Genomic DNA, 18,948 nt, shown 5'->3' with positions numbered 1-18,948 from the left:
AATTGTACACAAAACACTCTTATAATTCCAGGCTTTTTGAGTCTGTCCAGGGTATTTAGTTCCTCTGTTCCCTTCACTACAATGACTTTAATAACCCTCCTGTTGTCCTGCGGGCCACAATTGACCTGTTTTAAAGTTTGAAAATGTGGAAAATATATATATATATATTCACAGTGAAACTTCTGATGTCCACATTTTCAACATTTTTGGGAAATTTTTCAACATTTTTTGGTGGAAAAAAATGTTTCTTTAAGAACATTAAGAAAATATTAGAAGTTTTACTGATATATATGTAATCACTTCAGATATTTTTAGGATTTTTTTGAAAGATTTTTACTCATTTTTTGAAAATATTTACAAGAATTTTCTTGCCAAATTTGGGGGATTTAAAAAAAAAAAATAAACTTTTAAGGGAAACTTTTAAGGAATTTCTGGAATTTTCTTCCTGAAGGTTTTGCAAATTTTCAGAAATTTGGAGAATTTTTTTTGCTGAATTTTTGAATTTTTTTTCAGACAAGGATCAATCAATGTTTTTTGTTGCCCGTAAATGAGGACAACAGGAGGGTTAAACAGAATGTATATATTCTGCATAATAAATGCTCGTGAAATGAAACTCCTCATTCCGGTCTTCATTCAAACATCAAAGTCCATTCATCACCCAACTGCGTCTCTTCATTTCTATGCATCCAGGCCATGAATGTAATGCTAGCCCTCTGGCACACAGGGCAGCCTACCTCTCTGTCTCTTTGTTTGGCATACATGTGACAAGGGCACAATAGAGTGCGGGACAATGGGCCACTTATTGAGTGACTAGCAGGGAGTGGGATACATCCCCGATCGTCTGCCACCCTGCAGCCTCGTGCACACTACGGTTCATGGTCAGTGTCAGGTTGCACTCTGCTCTGACGACGAGGCGAAGCCACTTGCTGTCATAGTGGAAATCTGGGGGAGGTCACAGAGGTCAAGATCATTTCAAAGGAGCTGAAGTGGAATTTACATACTTCATTCATGCTGACTTCTGATTTCAGTAGTTTATCAGCAGTAGTTAACCCTTCTGTTGTCCTCATTCACGGGCACCAAAAAATATTGTTTCCTTGTCTGAAAAAAATCCAAAAATTCAGCAAAAAAATTCCCCAAATTTCTGAAAATTTGCAAAACCTTTTCCAATAATTCCTTAAAAGTTTCCCTTGAACGTTTTATTTTTAAAAAATCCCCCAAATTTGACAAGAAAATGTTTTCAAAAAATGAGTAAAAATCTTCCAAAAAAAAATCCTAAAAATATCTAAAGTGATTACATATATATCAGTAAAACGTCTAATATTTTCTTTAAGAACAGTCACAAAAAAAATCAACCAAAATCCAGCAAAATTCGCTGGATTTTGGTTGATTTTTTTTGTGACTGTTCTTAAGAAAAATTTTTAACATTTCTTTTTTTCCACCAAAGAATGTTCAGAGATTTCCCAAAAATGTGGACATCAGAAGTTTCACTGTGAAAATATTTTTCCCCCCCACTTTCAAACTTTAAAACGGGTCAATTTTGACCCGCAGGACGACACGAAGGTTAAGTCACTGTTGTGCTTTATACAACATGTTTCCTTCATGCATACTAACACACAACGTCAAGAAAACATTTTAAAACAGATCCAGTTGAATTTACGAGCTTCATTTGAGTTGTAGTTAATCATGACATGACTACACAAAAATCTGCAATCCACATGTTTTCTACTACAATCCATGATTGTGTTTATGTTTGTTTGTGTGTACGTGAAAACAGTTGCTATCGGCAGCTGAGGATTTTCCACCGTGTCACTGTCAGCTGACTGTCAGGCACCGCCTTCAGCAGGACAGATTCTCTCTGAGATCCTGAACTCTCTGTCTCAGACGCCTGCCATGACCTTGTGGCCTTTGGAGAAAAGTCAAAGGTTTCATGTGCAACCAATTACAAACATGATTTAGTCTCCTCGGCATGTGATATCGAACGTAGGCCTGACTTCATGGCATAAACAACAGCGGCTTGTGTTTCACAAATTAACTATATTTTGAAAAACATCTTTAATAATCACTCGGTTACTTACTTTCTATGTTTTTCTCTTTAAGGCTTTGTTTTTTCATTCTCAAAAACTGCATCCACTCTCCATAGGCATTATTCTTTATAGGGTTGAGTTGTTAATATTAGTTACATTCATATAATATTCATTCCTTTTTTTCATCTGTCATTCACTGCTATGACACTTTCCCTTGTTTCCTGCACTCACCACTGCCATATTCATGCATTTAACTTAAATAAATTATGAAATACTCACTAACTCACTAACCCTAAGCTGCATAAAAGTGCTGTAGAATAAATGTAGTTAAAGTAAAGGGAGGTCAAAGTAGGTGTTATGGTCCTGCCAGTATTACAGTAATTCATATTGTATTATTAAAGCACTGACAGGCAGCATCTTCATGTTGTAGATTGTAAAGGTGGAGCTACTTTTACAGTGTATTTAATTTTATAAATGGGTGATGCGTTCATAAAATCCTCATCTGGAAAGAAACTAGTGGGTAAACTCCAAATATCTTACAGTAGGCCTAAGTCTATTAGAATAAAATTTTATGAAATGTATTTTTAAAATAGTGTGTTGTCTCTTTTCTTATTTAGGTTTAAAGACCCCTTCTGGTGATTTTTTTAATTTTTTTTTTAACCTTGTGAACATGTTCACAACGCCATGTTTGAGTATTTCCAACTTAGAACGTCAGTGTTCTAATGATGTTCTCAAGAAAACATTTTAATCTAATGTTCAAAGAAGGTATTAAGGATATTTTTTTATTGTAAATAATATTCGTACGAGACAGAACATTTTAACTGGAACATTCAGAGGATGTTGTAGGATTAGGTTACATGATAACAAAAGGAGAACATTCTCCAATTAACATTTGCAAAATATTTGATGTTATTGAGGCCTCAGAAGACAAAATGTGTTTTTTAAATGTAACGTTCCTGTAATTTGATATATTTACAAAAGTAGAACTATTTATTCTTACATTGAACATTCCCACAATTATAGCAAATGAGGACGTTTTCAATGCAACATTTGACAGATGTTATATGAACATTTTTAGAGAAAATTCTTTAGAGAACGTTCTGGTAACTGAAAAAGAACTTCCATATAAAAACATGATTTGAATTTTGCAGAACTGTCTCAGAATATTTTAAGACAGAAAATGTTTATTGGAACTTTAATTTGGATGATGTTAGATTACGTCACATGATAAAAGAAGAAACCAACATTCAAAAAATTTTGGCAAGATGTTATGTTAGAAGACAGAATGCGTTTTTTTATACATTCCTGTAATTTGACATACTAACAAAAATAGAACATTTTGCCTGAAATATTCTGAGGATGTTATTGAGGTAACAAATTATGGAACTCCATCCATTATCTATATATCACTTATACGCCTCGTTAGGGTCATGGGTGGGCTGGAGTCTATCCAAGCTGACTTAGGGTGAAGGCAGGGCACACCCTGGACAGGACACCAGTCTATCACAGGGCCACACATAGAGACAAACAATCACACTCACATTCACACCTACAGACAATTTAGGATCACCACTAACCTCAGCATGTTTTTGGACTGCGAGAGGAAGCCAGAGTACCCGCAGAAAACGCATGCACAGGGAGAACATGCAAACTCCACGCAGAAAGATCTCAGGCCGGGATGCGAACCAGGGATCTTCTGGCTGCAGGGAGACAGTGCTAACCACTGATCCACTGTGCAGCCCAAAATTACAGAACATTCCTACATAAAATATTTCCATAATGATGACAAAGGACGGGTGTTCTTAATGCAACCTTTGGCAAATGTTGTGAGATCATTTTTAGGAGAAAAGTCTTAATAAAACTTTAAAGAAGGCCATTCTAGTAACTAGAAACAAACTTAATAATAGAAAAAAATAATAAAAACTTGAAATGAAATTGGCAGAACTTTCCCAGAATGTTTTCAGAGCTCCTAAAGTCTAGCCGGAGTGATGATTTAATTGCATCTGAATGCACAACTGCACCTTGAACTTGAATATAAAACCTGAAGCTGACGTAAATACTATTAGAGTGAATAAAAATTAAACCAAATAGATGCATAAACACGCACATTTGCTGTTAGAAATGGAGCCCGGCTTGTGCAACTGTGCAAGAAAAACTGCTTGAACTCATGTACTGCGCATTCCCACGCCCTGGCACCGTCAGTGAACTTCTCTTGTAATTCAGTTTGCTCTGCTCCATCTGAGCCCCTCTCATATTTTTGCATGAGTAGCTTACAAACTGCTCCGTTTCTGAACTTGCCTCTGCTCTCTCTCGCTGTCTCTCTCTCTGCTGTCTCTGTGGAGGTGGGGGCAGAGCGCTATTAGCTGCGCGCTGCAGACATCATTAGGAGGGGAGACGCTTCCACCGTCAACGCCGGAGCAGAGCAGGGGAGCCCTGGCAACAAGGAGACACACAAACTCAGCAGCCCGCTAAACACCCCGCAGTAAGTCACACAAAACTATTTCTCCACAGCCTCTTCCACCAGCCTGTCATTGCCTCAAGCCGTGTCACTTTTCCTATCTCTCTCTTGCGTTTTCTGGGTAGGTTTAAAAAAAAATGGCTGGAAGAACTGGGAAAAGGGTGGCGCTCTGGTTTACTTCAAAGCCTTTTGGAAAAAAATGTTTACTTACGCACTCTAACATGTTTTATAAGTGCCCAAACAGCACCGGGGGGACACGGGGTTCAGCCGTGTGTGCTTGTCATGTCGAAACGCGAACGCGAAGTGTAGTTTTAACGCCCCGAAACGGGAGCGGGGCTTCGGCTGGAATGTGACCGAGCGAGGAGCGCGTCCGCCGGGCGAGTTGGTGTCGGGCAGAGCGATGCTACTTCCACTAACTGCGCCACTCGACCTCAAACATTTTTGGTCTTTGCTTTCTCAGCGCCGAACATTGTCGCACACGGCTGAAATGTGTCGCTTGTGTGTTCTTTTCAACTCTTTCCCGACTGACATGGACTGTCAAAGGCAAGAATTACATTTTTATCTACGTTTCACCATCGCGGAAGTGTTTTTTCTCCACACGAGGAAAGAGGCGAACAACTACTGAGCACAGTCCGTGTAAATGAGCTAAAACGTAGTTGCGTGTGTTATGCATGTGGGTTAAAGGCGTTTTATTGTTGCATATAGGTTACTCCACTGTGTTCTACATTGGCAGCTGGTTGTAAAGGACATACGGTTTGTGATTGCTGGACTACCCGTGATGTCATTCATCCTAGCTTGGACCATTATATAACGGGACTGTAGGGAAGCCTGTGATAGCAGGCTATTTTTACTCTGTTTACACCTCGGAGCAGGGTAAGGCTATGCGTCCCAAGTGGTAGCCTATGCTTTCACTCACATTATGAATTTAATACGGCATCCAAAATGAGTGGACTGACAGGAAAGTAGCTGCAGGAGGTGTAAAAGCTGCACACTTCTCCTCCACCAGCAGCACTTGTTTACACTTTTAGATGTTCCCCTTTTTCTCTCATGGTGTCTGTGTGAATTTCCAGCTTTAAAAAAGAAATCAGTCTGCCGTTGCCATGCTCTACTTGTTGATTATGTGCCTTCTCATGTCTGAAGTATGCAATGACTGCATGAATACTGCACACATGTCAGCAGAAAGCCAAACTCAAAGTATGACAGCATTTAGTAGTAATACAACTGAAATAGGGATGATTGATTTCAAATTAAAAGCACAATGTGAAATCATACACAGCAAATTACAAAGGTTGCCGTTTAGGATATTTGTTAGCAGTGGTTTTAAATATACATGAGATCCTACTAGTGTGAAAGTCACACTTTGGACATGTTCTAAATCTACTACACACTGAATATTGAACTAAATTTGACTTTATAATCTTATATTGAAAATTATTTGGATAATTTTCACTTAGCTATACCCTTAAACCAATACCAGGAATATAGGAAATATAAACTACCATAAAAATATATGCATATCAGAAGTGTTAAGTTTCCATTGCACACAACAAACACAGAAATGTTGGTGTGTCTGAGTTATGTTTGCAGCTTAAAGTAATTTTTTAACGAGACTTAATACATTGTATCCACTTTATTAGGTACACGTGAAGTCTAATGCAATCCAATACACTCTCATGGATGTTAATGGGGTGAACAACATTTTAGGAACTCTTTTGAATGTAATGCAGTCCAGTACACCACCACCAGCTTCTTAACCCTTTAAAGGACACTCATTGAAATCCTTTGAAATTCAAAATTTCAAACCTAGAGTGTTATTGGAGGACATAAGACTTTTTTACTTTTGTGATATTTTTCAAAATTTAAAATTTTCATGTTGAAATTCAAGGTCAGTGGCGTTACCATATATGGTTCCTTGCCTGTTAGGGATAAAAAACATTCCAAGAAATGTATATATCATCACTTAGATGACTACTCAACCGTAAAATGTGTGAGTTTCGTCAACTAACCGTGGTTAGTTTTGATGTTTTGACTGCAAATATGGAAGAGACCTGAGCCGCAAGTCCATCTTTTTTCAGCAATCACATATTTAATGTGTGTGGACGTTACCAAATATGGTCACTTGTCCGTAGTCACATTTTAGATGTCCACAAAAATGGAATATGTAGAAGCTTAACAAAAGTAGAATTTATGGCAGAGCTGTTGTCTTTGATTGCATTATGTTTCAAATGCGTACCTAACATAGTGGCAACTTAATGTAAGTTACCTCTTCACCCCTTATCATACTGTTAATCCAGTGCTTTTCAAATATGCTATTAAAAGTATTGCTTTAAACACATGGGGAAATGCAGCACGAATTCCAAAATTCCAGAACAATACCTGCACATTATATTAGTGTTCTGGAGGGTTTCATTAACATTTCACAGAGCTCAAAGGTGTTTTTTCACTAAAATCTTGATCCAATTCTTGAAATTCTACATATCTGCCAAGACAGTATTTATGTTATATATAATAATATGGCTCTTGTAAAAAACATTTACTGGTAGATAGTCACTGGTTAGAGCCTCTGTGCTGGCGGCAACCATAGCTAGAGGTATTATGTCTTCAGGATGTCCATCTGTACGTCTGTCTCGTTCTTGTGAAAGCAGTATCACCGGAACGCCATGAGAGAATTTTTTCGTTAAATTGTGTTAAATCATGAGCTGATTCCAATTTGGTGGTCTAAGTTCGCCTCTCAGTTGACCTCACAGAACACATTTTTGGTCATAGCATATTCTGACAAATTTTCATACTAATGTCTAATTTGATAAAATGATAAAGTGATGATGTTTACTATCCAAAAGGTCAAAGGTCATCTTCGCTGTGGCATCATCATAATGTTCTCCAGAAACATTTATCGTCTCTTATTTGACACAATAACTTGGCTACAGAAGGAGAGACTGTGACCATATTTTGCATTTGATTGAATGCTGAATTGGTGACACTGATCGTAGGTGGCCACCATGCAACTGTTCTGACTGTATAGATCTTTTGTGCTCCTGTTTTGAAGATGTCAGTGTGACCCATGAACAATGAACATTTTTAGAATTTGTTGCTTATTTGCAGCAACATCTATATTTGAAACTTTGTCTACTGTCACGGCAACAGCTTTGTGTCCTCTCAGAATCAGCTTTATAGGCCAAGCATGGGAACACACAAAGAAATTTGGCTCTGATTTTCTAATTGTTTCTCTCAATGGACTTCAAAGTCTCCTCTACATATATTATGAGAGCCTGGACAGACATGGATGTAAACTGTAGCTTGATGGAGGCACACAACTGCAAGGCGGTAATTATAGTTTTGTTCCTGCTGCTTTGTGATTCTCTCGCTTGCAACACTCTGTGTTAGGAAACAGTTGCAGTGTTTAAAGTGCATTGGAGTGCCTTAATAGTCCATACAGCTCACTTAAAAAATGCCTCCCTCGGGTCCTGTGTTGATTTTATGGTTAGGTTTTGGACATCTCTGTTTCTCCACTGTTGTTACAAGGGATCTCCAGTCAATATAATTCTAACAGAAATTGCTACCGTTGGGGAGCTTCGTTCTCTGTGAAGGATGTGAGCAGAAACTTTTAAGGCTATGGGAGTGAGTGACTGATTAATTGAATTGATTGCTGTGGCTCTATCCAGTAAACACATTTTTCATTCTACAGTAAACATCACCACAGGATGTTCAGCATTTTTAGACAGTTTTATGTGGAGAAAACGCTGTTGTGAAGGCAATTTAAGTCTGCCGTTGTCCATAGGTCTTGTGCACTAGCATGGATCATGGTGTTTTTCACTATCAGTACATTGGACAAAAGCCAGTTGTGTATGAGATGCAAACTAATTACAACACCGAGAGTTTTCTTTTGGGATAAATCTGTTTAGCAGAATTAAGATGTTATCTGCACTGCCCATGACTAGGGTTAAAGGGATCCATCTGTACAGAAATGAAAAATAATCTTATGTGGTCTCCTGTGGTTGTTATAAAGCAGCTCTTTTAACACTGATATTTTGAATAGAGTTACTGTAGTGTGTAAGAGTTTTGCCTGAAAGTAGATTTTTTTCTTTTTATCATTTCATTTTGCGGTTGGTAATGAATGAAAAACTGGCCTATTTTTTCACAGATCATGCTGGAGTGATCTTTCATGTTCAGTGATGTGAATAGCCTATATATTCATTGAAATGGCAATATAAAAATAATCCCTGAATACACATCTGTTCTTTGTTAACTGTTGGGTATTTTTTTAGTCTTATACAGGGTGTTTTTACAAATCAAGGTCAGTTTGGTAAATGGTAGAAAACAGAGAGAGTTAGATGTAATCAAAGATATATTAAGATCATTTTGTGGATTCTTTTATCGCTAAATCAAAATTTTATTACGAGTAGAGAGGTAGTTGGAAATGCACAGATCAGCATCATCTCTGTAACCAGGAAGGCCTTCATGTGTAATGATGGCGGGGAGGTTAATAAAACAAATGGGACCTGGCATTAATCCCTGTGGGATGCCATGCAAAGGTTTTTTTTAAAATTTTTATTAATGCTGATACTGTGCTTAAGAGTTCATCCACTGGTGCACAGAATTGGTCATTCCAGGAGACAATGCTTGTTTTTAGATGGTTCTAAGGACAGTCTGTGCTATAGTTCGGCTGAGAAGAGTGGAGAGTGGAGCATGGGCCAAAGTCAGCTGCACCGTGAATTTAAATAAGGCAGCGTTGGTGCTATGATAGTACACTCTGGGATTTTAGAAAAGGACTTTCAGGGTTGAGGTGGTACAAAAGTTAAACTCAACACTTTCAGGATGGGGTTTGACAACTTACGACTGGAAGACTCAAGGATGGTGCATGATGAGAGGAGATATGTTAACAAAGGGTGGAGGGTGAAGATAGGCTTTGAAAGCGTACGTAAACAGAGGGTCTGGTGGGGATTGAGGTGGGGAGGGAAGGATTAACCAGGTGCTGAGTGTCCACAACTCACAATGAAACACGAGTTGTTTTGGGCATACCAAGGACTGAGAAGGAACAGTAGAGGGAGTAGTTGGAGTCGGAGTTTCAAGGAGTTTCAGATTGACGCAGCACAGCTTTTGATTACGTCCATAAGAGGAGCAGGTTCAGTATATTGCAAATTTCCCAAAGCAAAGCCTTAGTTATGAGGGCAACCGTGAGAGGAAAGACCAAACTGTAGTGCTCTTTTGTGCAGTCATGCCAGTGCGAATCAGACGTGCTGTTCCACCCACCCGCCTACCACACACACACACACACACACACACAAAAACACACACACACACACAAAAACACACACACTCTCGCACACATGCACTTTACCACTGCCACCATAGCCTTTGATTCCAGCTGCCACTCACTTTCAAATGGTAATGAGAGGCAATTAGAAGCCAATGTGTCCTAATCACAAGCCATTTAACTGAGCTTGGCTCATTTGTCAGAGCCATATGTGCACATGGATCCACACGGTCAAAACGTACATGAATACACACATCTGCTAGATCATGCTAGAGTGTCTTCTTTTGTCTTTGGAATTTGCTGCCTGTGTCAGGGACAAGAGGGAAATTGTGTATTAGTGAGAGTGTGTTGTTTAGAGAGGGAGACAGTGAGAGATTTCAGGTAATGATTGGGTGGAGATTTCACGGCTGAATGAATAAAAGCGACAGAAATGGCTCTATACTCTGCAAATATGGGCAGAGTGAGTGATGGGTGGGAGGGTCAGATAGATCAAACAGTGTGTGAAACAGGTGTCTGTGTGTATTTGTAGAGAAATTAGCTGGAATGATATTTATACTTAACATTTGTGTACAGAATAACTTTGACAAGATATACACCTCAGGGGTAGGTGCTGTGCATATATGTGGACCCACCTCTTGAAATATGAAATAATCTTTACACAAATGACCTGACATATAAACTTCATCTGTTTGGGTAAACTTCGTCACACTTATCTTGAAAAATTTTGTGATGTCCTCTGCCTGATCTTGGTGGTGCGGCAGACGATAAAGATAATAGACCTTAACATGTATTTAAATGATACTGCATCAACTAATATGTCGACAACAACACTATTACAGTAAAAAACTCTCTTTTTATTTGTTACAAGAGCCCAAACTGCAGACTCTAGTGTACATGTCGGGCAAACATGCTGTAACCAAACACAGACACTTGCTATAATAAAGTAAACGTGCACAGAAAAATATGTAGCTGCCCCCACTCTGTTTTCAGAAATGACAGCTTTTAAAATTTATATTCCAAAAAAAGACAAAAAACATGCATATGAATGGTTTTTCACACAAATTACAGGGTAAAGGATATGAGTTTCAGCAAGCCACAATGCTCAGCGTATCGATCAGACGTTGCTCTCCCGTCGCTTTACCGCATGCTTTTCTGTCTGATCTCATGCCACTTGTACACGCAAACATTTTCTTGTTTGATGTGGGATAATTAAAATGATGTCAACCCCTCTTTGCTGCATTCACACCAGACTGCTGTCACATGTTAATCCCCGGTTGTCTCCTTTTATGCTAGAAGCTGCCCATGAGCTACAGCGAGAGAAAAGGCGCAGTGTTGTTTAGAAATGGAGCTTTATGACAACAATGTAGGAAGTGCGCAATCGAAGGAGGAGAATTGAAAAAAGAAGGAAAAAAAAACAGTGCGGGGAGCAGTGAGTGGGACCAAAACAGAAGAAGAGTGTGTGAGAAAAATGATTTTGAAAAAGTAAAGAGTGGTGGGCGGGGATGGGGGCAGATCAAGAGATTGAGCTGTCTAGTTGAACCATGCAGTGTGCTCAGACCTTTTCAGCTTTTCCTTTTATCCTCCTCTATTCATGAGTGCACAGAGTACACATGCATGCACACAAGAGAAAGGACACACTCACACACAGTGTTTCGCCTTTACAGGGGATCAATGAGCGCTTTTTTTTGTATTTTGTGTGAAAGAACATTCCACCATTTGTTATCATGTGTTTCTATTGCTTAGTGTGCAGTCCTGTGCTTCTTAGTCTATTGTTTGTATTGAATCCAATGGCAGGCACTTAAATCTGCAATTCATGTATAAAGAATGAAAAAAAAAAGGTTGTTGATAATATAAATGTCAAGGAGACCTCTTGTGAACTTGACAAGTACATTAGTTGGAGCTTCAGTGAGTATTTTTAAAAAAAAAATATATATATAATTATATTAGACATGTTCGTCGCTGTTCTGCTTTCATTGGAAATGAGTGCATGTATACATTTGCCTTGTCTGTTGTGACCTTGTTTCTGTGCTTACCGTCTTTATTTTGAAGTGGCAAGCTAATCAATACCAATCTTCTGAATGACCAAAATGGTGTCTGAATGAGAGAGAGAGAGAGATAGAGGAAGAGAAGTAAGGGGAGGGAGGACTGAAGCCATCCTACAAACTTGTGTTACACTGTTGGTCGATAAGCCGCCGCATGGCTCAATAACCATGTGAAAAAGGGAAGCTGGCTTTGGGACTTAGTTCAGCCGTGTGTTGCCTTTGGCTCTGTAATGGCTGCCAGTGTTGCTGACATGATATACAGTTGTCTATATGCCAGACAAGTTGCCGTAAAAGACTGAATTGGACTGAACTCTACTGTGTCTAGTGTCTAAATGAGTGTTACTGTAGGAAAATTGCAATCATTTGAGCTACAAATTTGAATTCCGGCATCAATTTGAAACTAAGCAACTCATGAAATGAGTAAGATCCTCTGAGCTGTTTCATAAACTCTCCCTGGAAAGATTATTACTGTGTGCGAGCTATACATCAAAAGTGATACCTCGTGTAAGTCATCATGCTATAGTTAATTCAGCATGCTCCTCCTGTGATCTCTTTGCTTTGATTCATATTTGATCATGTGGGGAGCAAAGGCTGGCAGAGAGGGAACGGTTTCAGGCATCGGCCATTTGAGGGTCAGGATAAATGAGGGAGAACCTGACTGATAACAGTTCACTCTTTACTGGAAATTCCAATGTGGTTTGAATTACTTTGTCTTGCATTATGTAGTCCATAATAGGGCAGTTTCTCAAAGCTCTTTCAGCTGTGACTTGCTCAGTGACAAAACCGCATCTCTGCTGGAGGGATTGGAATCTGGTTTTGGTGCTTAAATTGTTACTCTAGTCTCTAAATAATGTTTGCACTCATCTCCACACTTCAAAAAACATTTAGTTGCATGTACATTTCTGCCTCTGTAGTTTTCTCTTTTACATATTACTTCAGTCTCTTCTCTTCTCTTCTCTTCTCTTCTCTTCTCTTCTCTTCTCTTCTCTTCTCTTCTCTTCTCTTCTCTTCTCTTCTCTTCTCTTCTCTTCTCTTCTCTTCTCTTCTCTTCTTGCTTGTCCTTATCAGAGGCAGTAGAGGATTACAGAGGGGAGTTGACACTGACTGGCAGGCAGACAGCTCCTGCAGACTCCTCTCTTCCCCATAGAGCTGCAGGCTTGGGACAGGGATAAGCTGACAACCTGGGACACAGCCAGTTAGATAGTGATAAGGGAGAGAGATGAAAGCAGAATACTAGAAATTGGGGTCATGTACATATATTGGAGCACAACTGTAATGATTTATATTATCTGCACATTAATATTACATTCACAGGTATTGTCTGCGTAAAGATTAAGATATAAATGTAACAACTAACTTGGGCTGCAAATTTATCTAAGATTGATCATTATTTTAGCTTCCTAGAATGAAATGAATGACACCAACTGTGAGAGAACTTTGCTCATAGAAAACAGCCCATATAGAAAAAAAAAACACATTTGGTTTAACTTGGGTGAATCTGATATTCGAATGTGTTATTTCACACTTTTCAAAGTAAGCTTTGGTCAGACAACTGTCAAAATTTCAGCAGCTGAATGATGACAGAAGAGGCTTCTTTCCACATGGTGCCGCCCCCATTTAAGGCCAGTTCATGGTTTCTGCATGGCCAGTGTGGACTTTAAAAATGAACATTGCACAGTTCAATACATACTACTATATTTACACCTCAGTCTGCTGCATTGATGGTCACATTACCTCTCATATTGAACACACTTATGTCTGCAGAGTGCAGTGGGCTGACATAGCACAGGATTCCTGGAGAATTAAGAATTTCTTACTTAGTTTGGGCGCTGTCGACGGAAAGCATGTAAAATCAAAGCTCCTCCAGAGCCCAGCAGCGACTACTTCAAGTACAACTCCTTTCTTGATGAATAACAACAGTCACAGAACTGCCTGTAGTCCAAGTGACTGCCTCTTGTGGTTGTTACAGTATTAAGCAGAAGGAGGCTGCTCCTGGTGGAAGTGTGTGTTAGCTAGAAAAATTGTAACAGACTGGATCGACAGATGTTAAATATCAAATGACTCAGATTGGAACAGCAGCAAAAAGGCTTTGATTAGGAAATCCCTACTAATAGATGTTCCACATTAGCATCAATGTCCAAAAACCTTTGTAGCCCTCATCCTGTTTAGCCTCAACAATCACAAAATGTATCCCAGACAGCTGAATAAACAAAAATTTTGCCTCATGGTCAGAAAACCTCAGAGAATTTTCCTATTTTCAATTACACAGTACATTTGAGTCTTTTCTTGCAAGCTACTTTTTGTGTTCATTCGGTTCACGTCTTCAAAAGTACAGTCATTCGCTTTAAATCTGTCCTGCAACCTTGCTCTCTTCAGTGGTGTCTTTGTAATTTAACCCTTTTCTTCAGAGTCAGTTCTTTGAAATTTGCAGCCTTAAGTATGTTAAGAGGTAGCTGAAGCTTTATGCTGGAATTGAATGTGTCTGGTCACAAAAATGACCCACTGTGTTATGATTAATCTGAAAGAAATGTGCATTTCAGTTTAAAAGTGACTGTTCACGTACGTCTAATTGTACCAGTACCTCTACCCTCATTGTTGGGAGCACACCCCCCGTATCTTTAGCTGCAAGGTGGGTGTGTGGGTATCAACAATGACTTAAGACTGAGCCAGAAGGATATGCACTGAGTGAGAGGAATTCAATAACAGGAAAATGGCCAGTGATAGAAACAATCCCTGGAATACCATAACCCACCCTCCACCAATGTTGTTGTTGGCAAAACTTTGCTTTCCCCTTACTACTGTTTACTTCTTAGGATGCTGGTGTCAAGACACAGCACATGGCAGTACGGACAGGTTCAGTGCAGTGCATCCTAAAACATGTAATTTCATTCATGGTTTGGGATGTGGCATGTGTAATGAAGGCTTGAATTCCAGTCTTTCCAGGGCTAATTGCTCTCTCCATCCTCTTTCTGACAATGCATCGGTACATGGAACCAAAGGACTTGGGTCACCATATGGTCAGTGCCATACATGGGTGAGCACCGTATGACAGGTTGAGACAGGCCTATGCAGCTAAACCACAAGCAATATTTAAAACGGTGTCTGTAAGGCTGAAACTATTTCCTCTCTGACACAACTGTGGTGTGGTTTGAATAGAGCAAGTTTCTGAATGCGTGGCTGGATTCCTGGCCTTCTTCCTCTGTCTGTCTGGCTGCTAGTTATGGCTTGGCCAGTTCACCTTTTTTACTGGATGGCTGGCTTGCTGGCTGTGGATCAGTCTCATCTGTCTGGACATTTAACTGGAGGCTTGGCTGAAGGATAGCTAGCTGACAAGCTCTCTGGATACATGGCTGGCTGCCTGGTTGACTGGCTATTATTCCTGGCCCTTCCATTCGCTACAGTATGTAGTAAGCTCCTGACACTGGAACAGGGACATTTGGCTATAACAGTCAAGTAGGTGTGCTAAAACACTGCATGAGAGATAAAGTCGAGTGAGCCAGGATGCTTTTCACCTGCCATTGATCCCCGGGAGTCCGTCACCAATTACAGTATCAGGACCTCTTTGGAAAGGGTATCTTGCTCTATTTTCTCTCACTGGCCTACAACAGAATCTTTGATAATATGTTTTCGCAAAATTACTCCAGTGGCCCACTGTTGTTGCTTGATGAGCACCAAAGCATCCCTTGAAACTAAGTGGGTTGTATGCATTATTGGCTGAGGAGAGGCGACTTAATTGGAGCTATAAATTACACAGACATGTTGTAAGATGGTGGCATCACTCCTGCTTCAAGTGTGGTGACAAAAGCACTGTGCAAGACAATTACAGCAGAATATACCTACAGAATTAATTTCTTTCTAGTGTTGTGTATGGCATCACACTGATACAATAGAGAGAAGTCAACATCATCCTGCACTTTTTCACTCGGTGTTTTATAAAGAAGATTTTCCTTTTTACAGGTCATTCTTTTCAGTATAATCTTGTCCACAAGTTGACATTTAAAAATAATTTATGATGCAATTTTGAAAATTACTGTTTTGTGCTATTCAGAAGCTGTATACATTATACATAGATGTTTATAGTGTCTATTTCCATCTAGACATTTTCATGACTGTATATTTCTGTGTACATGTACATTCATTACAAGTATTAGTGCGTGAGCATGTTTTTCTGCATGCTGCATTTTTTTTGGCAGCATATTCATCAGTAAATGACTGTGTAGTCGTGTCAGGTGATGAGCTACAGCACAGATAAATGAGGTTAATGTGAGGTTTCAGTGTGGCCAGGCCAGGCCCGGTCCTCTGACACTGTCATTTACTATCAGCTGCAACAGTGTACACATGGGGCTCAGTGTCATACCTGCCCTAGGTGCGCACGTTGTTTAGAGTAATGCACAAGAGAGCCACGCTCATGCAATCAAACCCCTAATGCACAATCAAGAGACGTGTCCATGCACAACCTTATGACTCACATGGATCTCACACATTTGCAAGGTTCACATGGGAGTTACATCATTTACACATTCGTAGCACATATTTGCATGAGCGTACAGCACACTCACAAACACACTCAGTGCAGCTGTGCTTTAGCAAGAGTACACACCCATCCGCAGGGGCTTGCCCACGGGAAATACCTGCGGTAGGAGAAGAAAGTTGACCTAATGGGAAATTACTAGGCATCCTCAACAGATCAAAATAACTCTGTCTTCTGTACATTCTATAACCTTAATTGCTCTTACGGGAACTTTTTTAACTTCCCAGATGTCAGATCTCTGTAGGCCATAGTTAAAGTATTAGGTGGTTTTGGAATCATCGTCGTCATTATCATATGATAAGTAGGTATCTCATGATGGTGAGCTGAGGAACTTGCCTTCTTGGAAACTTGGCGTCTAATTTCTTAACCAATAAAGAACCAAAATGTATGATAGTAGCACGTAATATAAAAAGATACATGTAAGAACAGTCTGAGAGCAATAAAGCTACAGACAATGTGAATGTGGAAGCTTCACCCTGTAGTTAGATCCCTTTAAATGAGGCTTTAATGCAAAGGCTAAGTTGCTCTTGAACGTTGATGTTTCCATTTAGTTCTGTAGGCGTTGTGAAGAGGTATAAGATCATAACAGTGATTAAGGGCCCTGCTAATAACTTTTACTGGAGTTAACCTTTATTGTCGGTCGTTGACATTGCTTCTGTGCTCTCTACTATTTCCCTCTAATAGCGTGCCCTATAAATGCCACCGCACTGCTACACAGATAAAACAATTATGAGTTTCCATGCTGCATTTACTACACTGTGTTATCGTTGATGTGTTCTGCAAGTCTTAAAACGATATTTCCCACAGCAAGGCAGTTTCTGAATGGGTTCCTACTATTGCTGTCTGTACAGAAGATTGGAACTCCCCTCCTCCTATCGAACTTCTCACTTCTAATTAGCTTCAAAATCCGTAAAAGATTATTTTTTTTTTGAGTGAAAAGATGTTGTCTAGCCCCCCTTTCTCTGTTAGTCCAGCAGTGCTTTGGTTTTTGATGCGAGTGCCCAGTCAGCTTGGTTTAATCCTACATGACATGCCATTAGCTCTGCTAGCTATTTGCCCCCACACTACCTTTAGTGAGGCTGCCTGAGATGGATAGCTGAGTGCATTTGCAACCTGACAGGACACGCTACCTAACTGTAGACTGAAAGTGTGGGGGCGAGAGTACAGAGGTAGTGTACACCTTTTAGGAGGCATTTCATGGATACCAAAACACTGTTCCCTCAGTGAGAGGACTGGTGTGTTGGGGAGGGGCAACAGAATTCGTGTGTGCATTTGGGTCAAGGGACAGGTCATTATGAGTTAAAGCATGCAAAATTCATGTTTTCTCAGGACATCGAACTTGAACAAAATACACCTGTCATAACAGCTACCACTAATGTAGAACAGCATGTTTTTTATACTGTGTTCAGCTAAGAAGCACATGTAAGACCCCAACAGACCCACAGCAGACTGCTTATACTCTTCAGTGCTGATCAGCATGTTTCTAGTGAGATTTTTAAGAACCATCCTGTCAGTAAGAGTGTGTTTTTAGAGCTACAGCCAGATTACAGCCATTTCTCACCATGATTCAGTTGTGGTTTCCTGACAGGTTTGCCGCTTGTTGTTTGCATCACACACATTTGCTGGTATGTGATGGCTGCTATTCATAACTATTCATAGCTTTGTCTAACAAGATGTTTGTATCCGTGTAAGAGAAACATAACATAAGCCTGTTATAGTACATGAACACTAGGCAAGTGTTTTGTTTTGGATGTGGGCAGTACATTAAAGGTTTGAGGAGGCATTGGTCACTAAGATTGCAAACTGTGAGTCAGCTAAGACTGTCTTGCTGCATAGTTACAATTGCTGGTGTTTGTATTTGGTTGTCTTGGTAATGCCAATATATTGACAGGAAGGGAAATACAGATGTTAAGGATCACTAAGAAAATTGCTAAATTGCAGTGCCTATAAAAACTATTCTTCACCCCTTGGAAGTTTTGTCTTTTTGTAACTTTTCAACATTGACTTAATATGAATTTAATCAGGCTTTTCTGACAGCAATTTATGAAAAAAGACTTGTTCATGTCGAAGTGAAAACTGAGTTCTACAAAGTAATGTCAATGAATTAAAAATATAAAATGCTATATAAGTAATTGGATACATTTTCACCCCTTTTCAACCTTTAGCTGCAATTCCAGCATTGAACCTGTAGAGAGGTCTCAATCAGCCTTGCACATCTGGCTACTGAAATTTGTAAAACTGCTTAAGCTCTGTGAGGTTACACAGAAATTGTGATTTAACAGCTGTTTTCAAGTTCAACTGGTGTCTGTCCCAGCTGACTTAGGGTGAAGACAGGGTACACCCTGGACAGGTTGTCAGTCCATCATTGGACAGAGAGACAGACAACCAGGCACACTCACGTTCACACCTACAGACAATTTAGAATCACCAATTTACCCATTTAGCACATGAAAACTCCACAGAAAAACCCCAGACCAAGATTCAAAACTGGGTGTTAGCCACCTTGCTGCCCCCATTTTTAATGATGAATTTAGCTACCCCAGTTGGTATTCAGTGATTTGGAAATGTTCTTGTTTCTATCCCAACTTATGCTTTTTAATAACCTTTGAACAGTGTTTCTTGGAGTGTTTTTTTTTTTT

General features: G+C 39.6%; 1 protein-coding gene across 5 annotated transcripts in view; it reads left to right on the top strand.

Annotated features, from left to right (window-relative positions):
• Positions 1-4,346: 4,346 nt before the first annotated feature.
• Positions 4,347-18,948, top strand: part of atxn1a (ataxin 1a) — a 105,503-nt gene continuing 90,901 nt past the window's right edge. For all 5 annotated transcript variants that reach the window (XM_035947499.2, XM_055018096.1, XM_023268753.3 and 2 more), the window contains exon 1: positions 4,347-4,506. The gene's annotated coding sequence lies outside the window, so the exon portion shown is untranslated. The remainder of the gene's footprint in view (positions 4,507-18,948) is intronic.

This window comes from Amphiprion ocellaris, chromosome 15 (genome assembly GCF_022539595.1).
Source record: "Amphiprion ocellaris isolate individual 3 ecotype Okinawa chromosome 15, ASM2253959v1, whole genome shotgun sequence".
NCBI lineage: Eukaryota > Metazoa > Chordata > Actinopteri > Pomacentridae > Amphiprion > Amphiprion ocellaris.
This window is presented reverse-complemented; position numbering and strand designations above follow the sequence as displayed.